We start from the raw sequence: 16,260 nt of genomic DNA on the forward strand, positions 1-16,260 counted from the left end.
GAATGTTGAAGTAATATTATCAATAGTATTCATTAAATACCTATAGAAGTATATAAGTTTTTGATATATTGGTAAATCGCATAAAATATATAAATCAAAGGTCTATTTATCTTTACTTCTTCTTAGATTAGAAAAGCTTATAGATAAGATATAGTCTCGTTTTTAAATTTAAACTATACGAATAACGGATTAATATTATTTATACTTTACAATATCAAAAATAAATCCATTTTTGGCTGCATTTAGAAATATAAGAAGAATAGTAACTAGGTCGGGTCTCTAGTGTGTACTGAGGTATGTTGAGCAAAATAAATTTAAAGGCACTTTCGAAATAAATTCCTGAAACTAAAACATAGTTTTATAAAATTTAAAATATGCTTTCGTGTATATTATTATATAACACATACATTTAAATAAATTGCTGGCGTCATGACCTCTATAAATTACGTCAAATTATATTCATATCAGAGAAATCTATATAATTTACTTTAAAGAAAAACAAGATCTATTACAAACGTGACTTGCTTTAAAATGTACATTAAGCTGTAAGTGCTATCCGTGTTAGAATTTTTCATAATTTATGTTCTTTGAAACGGGATCTCATCGCTTGAAATTACTTTTTTAAATCCCATTAGAACATGTGAAAGAGCTTAGTTCGTGATGATATGATGCAGAAGGTTTGTACGTCTTAAGGTGAACACATCGAGCGACTGATCGACACAAATTGTAAAACTACGGTAACACTTGTGGATAGATTTCTATACTTAAGTATTTATTCATAGAAATTCTTAATTCGAATTACATTTATTATTATTTTTTTATTTTCTATATAACCATCCACTTGTCAAATATTCTACCGCCAAAAACGAGTATTTATTTTTGTTGTGTTCCAGTAATGTTAGAGTAATTACAGACACAAGGGACATAACATCTTAGTTCCCAAGGTTGGTGGAAAATTTCCAATGTAAGAAATGGTAAAATTTTGGCTTAAAGCGCATATTTAATGGGTTAGCGAGTGATAATATTAACGTAAAATAGAACAACAATACTTAAATTTACTAATATACCAGTACGATGCATATGGTATGGAAAATTACACAAATATACTAATGCTATAAAGAGGTGAGTTTTGTTTGTTTTTGTTTCGAATTGTCTGCCTATATTTAAACAACATTTCATAAGAAAGCACTATTTTTAAAAAATTCTTGGGGTTTTTGAACGTTTCATTACACTTATATTGGAACTTATATTGGATGTTCAATAAATATAGCGGAGCTGATACAACCGCTCGAATATTGTAGAAAATCCGTTATTATCGTCCAGTAATATCATCTGTCATAATTTATCCACGGGTGACAGGGAGCAAGCGAAATAACTTCAACCTCACCCTTCTCACCCTCACCCGTTATCGCGAATAACACGTCAGTCACATAGGAAAATAATTTATATTTAATAATTATGTTTTATATAACAGTTGTTTTGTAAAACAAAGTTAAAATATTTTTTTAATGTACAAGCTATACGATCATGTCTTTTGGCAACGATGATCAATCTCAAGAGATCAGCGAACTGTGCAGGACGTATCATAGTGCACAAGTGTGTGCACAAACACATGTGTAAATAATTAATAATTTCCCTTACTCTACATGAGCGGAAAGTGTCCAGGCGCAAAACCAACGAATTTACGCGCTTTCCGAAGCACGGGAGTGTACACTTACAACTACCAGGGCTACTACTGAAAATCTTAGAAAGAAAAATCTGATAACTTTTTATTGGTCTGACCTGTGGTTTGAACCCAGGTCCTAGGAATCTGTGGCCTTATATCTAGGCACACCAACGAGGCAGTTATATTAATGAATGGTAAAAATAGTGAATATAAATATATGTCAGACAAGGATATAATGCTAAAACTTTATTGATTTAAATGAAAGTAGGTAATAAAATTTATAAACTAGTAAAAACCGCGGCTTTGCTAGAATGGAATTCATTTTCATCATCAGGGGGTGGGCCGTTGACAGTATCTGGTCAATTAAGTTAACATTAATACAATAAAATATTACAAGTTAGTTGTAGGTGAGTTGGCATCGGTTAAAATTAAGTGATAGATGTAAATAGATAAGCAGGATAGTGCAAATCCTGAACGCAGTGCCACAATGAGTGAACAAATAAATAAAAGCAGTGCGAAGCAGCAAAAGCACCAGCAGGCCACTGGACAAGCAGCCTCCCCTCCATAAAACAACAGAGTCTCCAACATCTCCAAATCAGCCACAATTCTTCGGTTGAGTCCACCGAAAAATATTATATTACTTTGTAATGCAATATACAAAGTATATATAAAATTAAAGAAAAAATAAACACTCTCTCAGGAGTGTTAAAATATATATAAATAAGGCAATATATGACTTATATTGCACGTGACACGGTTTTGATACAAAGAGGTTTGGTAACCCTCCGTTAGTATAATTTTGTATGTAATAAAATAGAATATATTTAATCGTTTAAAACTGACATGCGTCGGCAAGCGACCGCCGCATGCTCAACATTCCAAAAGGACGACCGAACGGCAAACACCGTAGTGCTGCCATCTCTCAAACAGCATAGATAATAAATATCGAAACAATGAATGCCGATTCGATCACCGTAATTTATTATATCAACGAGTTACATTAGGTAAAATAAATACAATATTTTAATAAAAATTAAAATTTATAGGGTTACAAATTACAGACAGTCACTTCAATTATAATTTGTTTAGATTATTTATAAATTATTCCTTCTCCATACAGTATTTCATCGCGTAAGTTTAGTCGTAACAGCGTAACACGGATAGTTGCTTTACAATATTTAGTATAAGTTATATTTTTAATACGTTCTGATAAACATTTCACAATTGATTATTTAGGCAAAACAGGGAAGGGAAGTATTTCTAGAATTCGTTTTCGTGTTTTAGGGCGTGTGATGTGACGTTTATGTATAATTGTAAGTCTTTTTAAAAGAGACGAAATTATAAGGAATTAATCGGAATTGTAACGAATATTATAAATGCGAAAGTGTGTTTGTTTGTTTGTTACGCGTTCACGTCTTAACTACTCAACTAATTATTGGTTGAAATGAGGAAATTAAATTGATTGAAATTTTGTACATACAAGTTGTCAAAAAAAAGCCGAGATGGTCCAGTGGTAAGAGCACGTGAATCTTAACCGATGATCATGGGTTCAAACCGGGCAAGCACCACTGAATTTTCATGTGCTTAATTTGTGATTATAATTTATCTCGTGCTTGACGGTGAAGGAAAACATCATGAGGAAACCTGCATGTGTCTAATTTCACTGAAATTCAGCCACATGGGTATTTCACCAACCCGCATTGGAGCTATGTATGGAGTATGCAATCCAAAACCTTTTTTTCAAAAAGGGAGAAGAGACCTTAGCCCAGCAGGGGGACATTCACTGGCTGTTACTGTCAGTGGTGCAGAAAAGGAATAAAACATAATAAATTCTGTTTTATGCATTTTTTTAAACCATAAAGATACCATGTAAAACTAATGTTTCATATATTTCCCAAAGCTTATATCACTTTAAAAATATTAATAAGCGAATTTTGCCAGTTATAAGGCGTGAACTTGTTAACGAAATTAGTTATATCTAATATATTAAAACGTGCTGGTAACTCGATTGGCGGTTTCTAAAGCTTACTGGGAATATTAACGGCATCTCTGTATACCAGTCACGCCGTTGCTACATTCATTATGGACAATTAGCTCATTACTTCATTTAGATATGACTTTTGATACGTACTACGTTAATGGAGCTGCAGGCTTAAAGTATAATCTTTGGTGTGCCGCAATAAGCTGCAGGTGGACATTTTCATTACTAATAACATTAAGGAAGATAGAATAGGAGTATACGGTGAAGACAGAAGAAATGTGTCTCAAGGGTTATTAAACAGGAAGTCGTTAGCTTAGGCCGACAAATTGAATCAGACCAATTTTTCGCTTTCGATATTTCATTGTTCTTTTGCACCTTATATGCGAATCTGAGTGAAGTCTCATTATAATTTTATTAAATTATCTAGTGGATAATTTGTAAAATTTCAAAACAAATATAATTTATGTACGTATTACCGACTGCGTCGTAGGAAGGATTTATCTTTTTTGTATGGTGGCTGGTGGAGTGGTTAATAATCTCTGTGTTAAGACTTCAAATAATTTCGAATTTATTTTTTTGCATCTTCAGCCAATATACAAGGTAATCCTCTAAGTTTTAATTATGATTATTTTATTAAAAAATATAAGTAAATTAATTATTTCATTACGATTTATAATAATTAATTAGATTTTAAATCAAAAAGACAGTTGAACAGACAGACAGGCAAATACAACCTGATGGTAAGTTGTTTCCTATGTATATATTATATATGGTGTAAGAAAATAAATAATAAAAAATATATGTCAATAATTGGATTCTATGTCAATATTAACTTTTTTTTTATAGAATAGGAATGTGGACGAGCATATGGGCCACCTGATGGTAAGTGGTCACCAACGCTCATAGACATTGGCATTGTAAGAAATGTTCTCAAGGTCGGTGGCGCATTGGCTATAAGCGATGGTTGACATTTCTTACAATGCCAATGTCTAAGGGCGTTTGGTGACCACTTACCATCAGGTGGCCCATATGCTCGTCCGCCTTCCTATTTTATAAAAAAAAAAAATGTTATCCATCGCTTACATAACCAAAGCACCACCAACCTTGGGAACTAAGATGGTATGTCCCTTGTGTCAGTAATTACACTGGCTCACTCACCCTTCCAATCGGAACACAACAATACCAAGTACTGCTGTTTTGCGGTAGAATATCTGATGAGTGGGTGGTACCTACCCAGTCGAGCTTGCACAAAGCTCTATCAACAGTAAAACTTACATATAACTTGCATATTATATGCATGACTTTAAAGTATGTAAGTTAAATTTAGCAAATCCTTTTATTTTTTTAATGTTTGCTTAGCCAGGAAAACGTGTGTGATTTTATTATTCAATCTGAAATTAAATCAAACCGTTATAGTTTTTCAGTTAGAACTATAGTCTCACAGTCTTCTTCATTAACATATCCTATAAATGGGAAAATGTATGTTGACGGATGGATCTTTGTTACTCTTTCACTCAATAACTAACGAACGATAGCAATACCCTTATTATTTTTATTTTTTTAACGCTGGTACAACGCATTACGCTCTTCCCCCACGGAATTAATGGGTTGGTATGTGGGGCTCGCCGGTGTCTAAGGCGCCGAGTGCGGCCCGAACAACTGAATAAGTCTTGCACATGCTACCGTGACGCAGTATACTTATACCCTGACCCAACACATATGTTTCCATTATCACACGCGGTCGTAGCCAGGGAAGCTAGTGTTTTATATTTTCATGAGAATAGAAGAAGATATTCGGTATAAATTTCAATGTGTGATTTCTTAAGAAATTGTCAATCGATACAAGAACAAATATCATCCCGTCTTATTGTCTACACCAGTGACAGAAGGGCTGGTTAATTTCGTCGTTGGTTAAGGGCGTCTCGAGTATCGGAATTGCGATTCAATGGGAAATGCTGCTAATATTCTTGCCAACACTCCACGTGATCGTGATTTGTACGGTTGCTATTTTTAATTATTTGTATACTAAATAATCATTTACATACTTATTAAAATCCTCAACGTAAGATTTGTAGGCAATAAAGAAAAACACTAAGTAGGAATATATATAGTTCTTATAACATATTATATACTCATAATTATATGCCTTTATGTTTTAGATTTTCATATCGAAAATTCCGATGTAGAAACTAATCCAACATCCCTAGGGAGGCTGGGTATAAATCTACAAATCTATTTATATAACAAACGGATACACTTGTGTCAACACATTATAAAATGCTCATATTACCCACGTTAGTTAGTTATTTTTAGAATTTAATAAAATTCTCATTTGATTAAAACACTGTTCCACTTTTAGCAATAATGGATTACTTTCATCACTAACAATAAAAATAATTTTCTCGTTTTTCTTTAAGATTCACGGTTATTTTCGTGCTTCATTATATTAATATAAAGGCTATGTTCAGAGTCGGAGCAGCAGTGCTATTTGTTTGTCAATATTGCACAAAACATTCTGACGTTTCACGATCAATTTCTGCGGTGAGTTTCGAGTTTGATCTTACAGAATCGCCCTGCAGATCAAAATATCACAACCTGTAATTACACACACACACACTTATTATCGTATCTTTATTAATTTACAAACATTATATCATTCTAAAACATTAGACATTAATTAGCTTTTATTTGCATGTATCATACGAATTCCTTATGTATTTATGTAACACGTATAAATTTACAAAATAAAAGTAAAAAATAACAGCATCCTATTGATGGACTAAGTCGTCTTCTCATTTATTGAGGAGAAGTTAATCTTCTGTTCAATAAATAAAAGCAATAAAAGCTTACTCCACTTGGATACAAGTAGCCGATTTTCATCCGTCACATTCAGGTTTCCTAACGATATTTCCCGTCAACGCTGAGCACGGGATGAAATTAGGTACGTGGAAATTGAGTGGGGCTTGCTTGCGATTTTGAACTCGGAACCAAGAGTTAAGATTTTCGTCTTTTAACCACTGGACAAGATATAACAAAAAATTCAAGATTAAAATTTCTGTATTATATAATTGAAGTATTAAATATCTCCTGTCATCGGACGTGACGTGACGTGGAATTAAAATTATTTTATTAATTGTTATTCATAATTATTTAAAATCAATTAACTACTTTAAGTTATTAAATATTTAAATATGGAAACCTACTAATAAAAGTTTAATTATTATATCTAATAAAATTAAAACCATTTATTAAAACAAAGACAATTAAGCTTCGATATTTCAATTTAATAATTTATAATCAAAATCAAAATTAATCAAGTTAGCTCTTACTGTAAAACCGTTGATTAAATTGAAAATAAAGTTCTTTATTACTAATTTAATTAATGTATTAATTATTTTAAGTTCTATTTATTTATCGACATAAATATTTTATGTAGTAAATATTTTGCTCGTAGCTCGTTCTCTTATAGCGTTAAATATGAGAGTACGTATTGTATTGCCTCTCGCGATTTATCGGTTGTAACTGATAGCATGGCGATGAAAGAGTTTTATGGCGTTTTATGTTCGAAATGAAATATTTTTTTATTGGCCGTTTCATGGATTAACGAGATACGTATATTGAGAGTCACTCTCTCAACGATGAACCTGTTGGAAGTGGTCATTATAAATTAATAACTCTTTTAAATATTATAAATGTTACAGATTTTTTGGCATTATTTATATAATATATACTTACTGGTGGTAGGCTTTGTGTGTGGTAGGTACCACCCACTCATCAGATATTCTATCGCAAAACAACAATACTTGAATTTGTTGTGTTCCGGTTTGAAGGGTGAGTGAGCCAGTGTAATTACAGGCACAAGGGACATAAAATCTTAGTTCCCAAGGTTGGTGGCGCATTGGCTATGTAAGCGATGGTTGACATTTCTTACAATGCCAATATCTAAGGGCGTTGGTGACCACCTACCATCAGGTGGCCCATATGCTCTTCCGCCTTTTTATTCTATATAAAAAAATATCATTTTTCAAAGGATAACGTTTTAATCTTCTAATTGATATTTTATTGGCATAAGTCCAGGAATCTTATATTGTAATATAGTATCGATAAAAAAAAATAATTATTTCAAGTATTCATGACTGCTTCGTATAGTACGATAATATTTTTATGATATTATTAAATAAACGTAAATATCAAAACCTAACGATATGATTCGTCAATTATTATATTACCTATTTCTAAATGCTGTTCAGTGTGCCTAGTGCAAGTTTTTTTATCAGATAGCGTTGACGTTAATTGCGATTTGTACGGAATTCTGATTATTGACATTAGCCGTTGCTGTCTTCATTCCATACATCGCACTGATTGTGAAAATCTTAAAACGTATCTTAGTACTTATCTGAGACAATAGAAAACAGGCAACCTTGCCGTCCTTTGTCACAATAAAATCGTGGCTGTCAAAAGCGAAGCCTGTATCCGTTTAATAAAATAAACTATGCGCGCAATTCAATAATCGTAAAATTTGATCTGGCTTTTATTTCGAAATAGTACTGACACTATTGATATTTATGAAATTAAATTACCTCAAATTAATTAATTTGATGTTTATTTTGAATAAGCTATATTTAGATGAATTTCAAAGCTTAAAAACAGAAGGTATGTGAATTCGTTTTGTTTGGATTAAATCTACAGTGGATATTGCCCAATGTTGGGATGGAGGTTTTTTAATATATTATGTAAGACATTTATATTATTGAGCTTTATAAGTTATGTATTTGCCCATTGCAATAATATACAAATATTAATATAGAAGGCGTGGTACTTATATAAGTATGTATGGAAGTATTGGTGGAAAGGTGTTAAATGTCCGTTTGTGATCTTGGGCGTATTACGAGAATATATATATTAAAAGTAAAGCTACCACCGATTCGGAATATGAATTTTATCGAGATTTGTGCTCTTCTCAACAGGCCATGAAAATCAGTAAGTATGTATCATTACTTACAATTACATTTATTTCACAAAAGATAAAATTAATGATTATTTAACCATTGTTTATACATTGGCAAAGTTTTAATTGCATAAAGAATATCGTATGTAACACTAACAAACAAATTTACAATATAAATAAGCTTACCAATATCAAGGTTATTTATATAATAATGACATAATATTACATAGTTATCTCCAACTTGAAATCAAGTGATTTGTATGCCTGATGGAGTTTATAAGGCTTTGTACACTAACGAGATGGTTAACGAGCCGTGACATCGCGTGTACGAAATAATGACCCGAAACGCTATGACAGTTTTCTACTGTCATAAGGAAAATAATAAAAATATATCTATTCATTTTCATGAAATATATTAGGTATAATAACGTAATTTTCGACAGCCTCTTTACTAGATAAGGCCATAGATCCCGAGGTCCTGGGTACACGCACGCAGACCTCTATATTTTGGGTAATAACAGTCCTATAAATATATATTGAGCATCTTTATTTTGTTAGTAATCTTAAGTAGATCAAAGAGTAAATTTAAATTAATTTTTCAAAGCCTTGTCAAATATTTTTTTGTCAAAATACGTTTATAATTTAAATATATGGAAAAATTTACATTTTAAAGTCCTATTTCCATTTCCAAGAATAATCTTTTTTTTTTGTGTGTATGTTTTTATCGAACAATTCTATTATGAATGCAACAAAAAAAAAAACATTTTTTATATATAAGCCGAACCGTCAGGTTCATTTCGACAAATCTTTGTACTGAATAAACAATGATATTATTCAAAATATAATATTATTCGTGTTATCAAATATTTTTTTATCTGTTACGGTTGTTTTGTATATTATTATATTTATAAAAAACAATTTTTATTTCGGCACGTGTTGATTTAATAAGCGACGTAGAAGCTTATTTGATCATTACAAATTAAAATATATTTTATACATTATTATGAAAGATTTAGCACTCGGAACTCAAGGATCTACCGAGAAAAAGCTTGAAAATCATTTTCATTCAAATTATGAATTGGAATAAATCTTACATGTAAATTTACGAAAAAAAAAACCATCTACCTATTTTATAAGCCTTATAATCATTTTAAGAATACGCATTGTGTATCGACCTTATTTGATTATAAAATTTACTTTTGTTAAAATGTCAATTAAATATATACGCCAATATCGATTTCATATCGATGCGTTTGCTTAAATAGTTGATAATGTTCAGAAAACCATAAATAATTAACGCAACATCGCAATTTAATATAATTACATAAACAAGTTGCTAATTTTCCTGTTATGTAGCCGCAGATTAACACGCACATTTGTCAATTTGTGAATGTACTACGATTAATTATTTAACCTTACAAATTGGTTGGACTTGAGCTGGTTACCTGAAACAAGAAGACATAATAATGAGTATTAGTGTTCTCTCATTGGTCGAAACTTAACCATAATTATTATTCTTCATATAATTTTTTTTATTAATATTACTGAAGCTCATCAATAACTCTGTTTCTTTCTTTTAACTCGTGTGTAACGGAGATACAGCATAAACTATATTCCAATATTTCTTATATAGATTTTTGATATTACCTACTTTTATTTCATTTTAAGCGCTAACGGCGCTGTAATTATTTTTGCTCGGGATTACAGGAGATTAATAAACCGTCAAGACCTTATTACAAGAGATTAACGACGATTATCGCTTGTCGCTCGTCGTTTAATTAGTAGCGGTACTCGTTGGTGACATGTTAATCTATTCTGTTGCTGAGTTTGCGAACGTTCCTTTGAGTTCAGTATTGAGTTACGAATGGCTCCTCCATTTTGGTTTAATAGTCTATTATTTGGTAAATTAATGCCCGTCGTCAACACATGCAATTCATTTATATTAACAAGATTTTGAAAAGAACACTACGCGATTTTTCTCTAGGTACATAGGTCAAAATTAAGAGGTCGTGGCTTTTTCTATATTACTTTTTTACATAGATACATAAGATATTAATCTTGAAATTCGAACTTATAATAAGTGAAAGCTGAAAGTGAAACCACCAACTGTGCGTGAATTTAAGTTCCTTGATACTCTATAGATGTATTTATATTTTATATTTTTAATCATTGGGTTACATATGTCTGTAACAAAAGTTGTGGCAAGGTTTTGAACAACTTCACGGTTTTCACTGTGATCATGTCCTTAACCTGAATATAGAAGATATTGCTGTTTTAGCAGTAATACCGTTTTATGTACCAATTTTGTTTCGTATTCCTTATTTATATTTTGAAGACAGCAATACAAATATATTTAATACAATGAAATTATCTTTCACATTTCATTAATTCAACCTACTGTTAGAAGTGCTTTGCTCATTCTGGTACCACCAGTTCTACCGCATTACATTTAGTAGTATTCTGTAAGCAAACTCGAAACTAACCGCAGGAATCGGTCGAGAAATATCAGAAATTGATTACGAAATTGACCATAATAATTAAAACATTTCAAGAATACACGCATCAATAAGTTGATTGTCAACAAGTAATGAAGTGAGTTCTTACAGAATCGTACTTGTCTTGAATACCAGCTCGAAAAATGTGTGTGATTAATCAATAAAGCAGTTTTTTGAAAGTATTTACAATGTTAGTATAATGAGCGGGTGCAGACAGCTATACAAAAAATAGTCTTAAGATTTTTTTATGAATTATGTAGATATTATGTAGATTAGAATTTGGCATCGATTGGCATGGATTCGATGGCATTAAAATGTAGTACGGACGGCAAGAGAGAATTTAAAAAAAAAAAATTACCTCTATCTTTTGTTATTTTTAATTTCAGAATATAATTGTAAATTTTACATGCGAATGGAATAAAAACTTTTTAATATATTTGTACTACAGATAGATGTTATCTTAACAATTGATTTAAACGCACATTTAGAATCAATTTTCATTCGCGATGCTTAATACTTCAGCCATTAAACTGTCTTTGCGTTCAATCATTGAATAAAACGACCTATTGGGGTTCGGATACGTTTAGAACGAAACCATAACAATAGGATTTATATAGAGCCACGTAATAAATATTACGGTGAAAGTTTACGGTCGACTATGAATCGATTTTATTTATAGGTCGTAAGAGGAGGCTTGTTGCTTTTAAAATCGTTAATTGTTCTTAAATGGTGATGACTAATTTGAGTATAATAATTAATAATAAATATATTTATCGAGGTGATAATGACATTTCCTTTAAATAATTCAATATCCAAACACCATCCAGTGGATGGCCTATAAATCCGTCAAACGTGAGTTTCAAGGATCTATCCTTGGGTTGGGTAAAATAAAATTTAGTTTTTCTGTCGAGAAATATTCAGTAGCAGACCGCATGGTAGATGGCAGTACTTATATTCCAGAGCCTCTGAGTGTTAATCGTGTCAGATTTTCCGTCGCGAATAATGAGTGCACTTAGTAGGGATTACCTCGTATACAGTCTTTAACGTTTTTATATTAATTAACTAAGAATTTTGGACAATAAGTTCATGTTTCATCTAAATAAAACATTAATTATTAGAATTTCATTTTGTACACTCCGTTAACGACTGATCTTCGTTAATAATTTAAGAAGTTTTCGCAAGTATCGGACGAAAAGTTTCAAAATGCTTACTTCATGAAATAATAAACAATATTGCTTAGCACTCACTCACTTAAAATGTGTATAGAAATTAATTATTACAAAATAATTGAAAATCACATTACGATTTCAGTCGCGAATATAAGAATAATAAAATTATTCCAGGTTTTGTGTTAATTATTTAGCAAATAAAAATTGCTAATATGAATTATTGTGGTATAGATATTTTTTTTTTTTTTTTTATTTTATTTATTTGGGAAACATACAGCATAATATAATACATAAAATTTAGTAACAAAATAAATTTCACTTAAGCCAACAAAGTTTCCACTTATACAAACAAACATGGAGTGAACCTAACGATAACAAGTTATTTAACAATTTATTAAGATATATGAATAAAGTATTAAAAATAATTTAAAACAGAAAAAAAAAAAAAAAAAAAACGATAAGTATATTACTGACAAATACAGTTTTTTAGAGCTTCTTTGAACTTAAATAAATTTTCGTTAAATATATCTATACTAGTGTAGCGTTTATTATGATTGTCACATGCTCTTACTAAAAAGCGATTTTTAGCATAGTTCGTTCTACACATTGGGACATAAAAGGTATGTTTTGAACGGGCAATGGAATGTGAGCACTTGATATAAATGTTGTTGACTAAGTACATTGAATCGACAAAATTATTTACAATTTTGTAAAGAAAAACCTGATCTTTGCATTCCCTGCGTTTCTCAAGCGACAAAATATTAAGCTTATTAATAGCATTGGACCCAAATTTACGCGTTAATCTTCTAATAAATTTATTCTGAACATTTTCGATAGCCATAACATACTTAGAGTATTGTGGATTCCAAACCGTTGAAGCGAATTCCAAATTAGATCTTACATACGAGTTATACAACACATTATATGTATTCATATGCTTAAAGTCTCTTCCCTGGCGAAATATGAAACCCATCATACTGTAAGCTTTTGCGATAATTTTATTCACATGCCTGTCAAATAATAAATTAGAATCTAGAAGCACTCCTAGGTCCCTAACCTCGGTTACCCTCTTAATTAAATGATTGGAAATTGTGTAATCAAATAAAATTGGATTTTTTTTTCTAGAAAATGTTATTACATTGCATTTTTCAAAGTTAAGATGTAGGCCATTAGATGAACAATATTGCACTAAAATATCCAAATCATATTGCAAGTTTGAGCAGTCATCACTTCTTTTTATGATTTTAAATAGTTTTGTATCATCGGCATATAGAAGTATGTCAGGATTTTGAAAATTTTTTAGTATATCATTAATGAAAATGTTAAACAATAGGGGACCGAGGTGAGAGCCCTGAGGAACCCCAGATGTTATGGGGACAAAACTAGAAATGTGTCCCTTGACAGCGACTGCTTGAGTTCTGTCACGGAGATACGACGTTATCCATCTTAGCAAATCGCCGTGTATACCAGTATATGCAAGTTTTTTAATTAATAGCGTATGTGGAATTTTATCAAATGCTTTTGAGTAATCGGTATACACAGTGTCAACCTGATGTCCTCTCTCCATGGCTGAAAGAACAACATCGAGAAACTCAACAAGATTAGACTCAACTGATCTTTTATTTACGAATCCATGTTGTTGGGTAATGAGCAGAGGTTTTATTAAAGGAAACAAAGTATCGTAAATAATCTTCTCAAATAATTTAGGTATGATAGATAACATTGATATTCCACGATAATTTTTGACAATATGCTTATCTCCATTTTTAAAAATGGGAACAACAAGCGATTTTTTCCAAACAGGTGGTAGTATGCCTGAATATATGGATTTGTTAAAGAGTAAATGTAAAGGGATTGATAAAGATTTACTGCATCGTTTTAAAAACATAGGATGTAATCCATCTGGGCCACTGCCTTTAGACGAGTCAAGTTTTGAGAGATATCTTTCAATGGTACGGCATGATACATTAATAGTACTAATTAAGGACTGACTACTATGCTTGTTTAAATAATCAACCTCGGGTTGATTCACTTCTACTTCAAAAACTGATTTAAAGTAGTTACTAAATAGATTAGAGATCGATGGGCCGTCGGAGCCAACCGTATTGTCATGAAACATGGTGTCAGGTATATTATTACTACCTTTCTTTGATTTTATAAATGACCAGAATTTCCGAGAACTGTGATGAATATTATCTTCAGCCCTAGCAATAAAGACATTATAACACTCTCTTTCCATCAATTTAGTTCTGTGTCGAAGGTCAGCAAATTTGTCATAGTCACTATTATGACCATAAATTTTCCATCGTTTATGCACTTGTAATTTCTTTTTAATCAATTTAATTAAAAACTTGCTAAACCATACAGGATATTTATTGATATCGTATACTGTTTTAGCTGGTACAAAGCGATCCACAATATTATTAACTATTAAATAAAACTTATCTACTGCGTTAATTATATCACATGTTTCGAATTGTTCCACCCAATCAATATTATTTAGCTCATTGTTAATTGCGTTGTAGTCAGCAACATGAAAGCGACGAACAATTCGAGGAGCATAACGTAAATTTGAATCATTCAACATAATATCCGTCAACACAGAGAGAGACGGATGATGAACGTCTTCAGGCAAAGATAATGGTGTTGTTCTATCGACCGAACAACTACAGTTAGACAGAACGAGATCCAATAGTCTATTATTACCATTAAAAATCCCATTATACTGACACCAGCCAGAGAAGCACATAAAAGCAAATAGTTGCATAATTAAATTATTTTCGGATGGGTTTTGGATAGCTAGCGTATTTTCAGAGTTATGTGACCACACAATATCTCCCATGTTGAAATCTCCTACAACAATATATTTATCAAAAGGGTTATTCAAATTTAAATCTGATAAGAACTCAAAAAATGTGGCTTCAGAATCGCTCTGGTGTTGATTTTGAGGGAAATAGCAACAGAAAAGTCGTAGTTTTTGTTTACTTAAACCCTGTCCGACCACTATATTAACAAAAGTTATATCAGCACCTGGAAGAGACATTGGTGTCCTAGAGTGTTGCATGTCGACATAGATGCCACGACGTACTGCTATAAGTGTACCACCACCCTTACTTACCCCTAGAAGTGCATAGTCACGATCATTCCGGTACACGTTATAGCGTGAATCGAAGAGTTCTTGATCAAAGATATTAGGAAGTAACCAGGTCTCGCTTAGACAAATTACGTCATAATTGGAATTTAACAAATTAAAATAGAACTGTAAAGTTTTAGTGCGCAATCCTCTAACATTTTGATAATAAATATTTAAGTACATAGTAATATATATTTTAAATTATAATTATTGTGAGTAATAATATTAAAGAGAAATAGCTTTTCAATGCACCTAGATGCCAGATAAGAATTAAAACATACCTTCAAGTCCATAAAACAATACAATATCAGCCTAATTTTCTTAATAAATATAATTAAAATATTAACGAAAACAAGTAAAAATATAAAACTACAAAAAATATTCTTAAAAAACTGAACAAAGTAACATACTTTAATATTATAAACCAACAAATTAATAACGCTTATAAAATTTTGTTTAAACACTCTTTGGAAGTAATGTGAATAACTGGTGAATTGTTAGTCTTACGAACCATAACAGTGCAATTTCGAACCCAGCAGAATAAGTAACTTTTCTCTTTGCATTTTCGTCGAGCTTCATTCAAAAGAGCCTTGTTGTAAGTGGACAGGTGGTCATTTATGTAAATAGGATTATTTCTGCCTGAAAAACCAATGTCGCATGCTTTCAGATTTTTTAACTTCCTTAACGATGAAAGAAAATCATCCTTTTTGTAACGTGCTTGCATTTTTAAAATAATGGGACGCGATTTATTTTCAGACGAATCATTCCTTACCGCTACCCTTGTTACAAAATCAACATCGGTATTAAAATTTATGGGGTAACCACTTTTTTCAGCAAGGGTCTTAATAATATGGACTAAGTTTTCGCC

General features: G+C 31.3%; 1 protein-coding gene across 1 annotated transcript in view; it reads right to left on the bottom strand.

Moving 5' to 3' along the window:
- The window catches only part of LOC126781210 (dual specificity calcium/calmodulin-dependent 3',5'-cyclic nucleotide phosphodiesterase 1), a 193,869-nt gene that overhangs the window by 59,575 nt on the left and 118,034 nt on the right, over window positions 1-16,260 (bottom strand). The window lies entirely within an intron of this gene.

This window comes from Nymphalis io, chromosome 3 (genome assembly GCF_905147045.1).
Source record: "Nymphalis io chromosome 3, ilAglIoxx1.1, whole genome shotgun sequence".
NCBI lineage: Eukaryota > Metazoa > Arthropoda > Insecta > Lepidoptera > Nymphalidae > Nymphalis > Nymphalis io.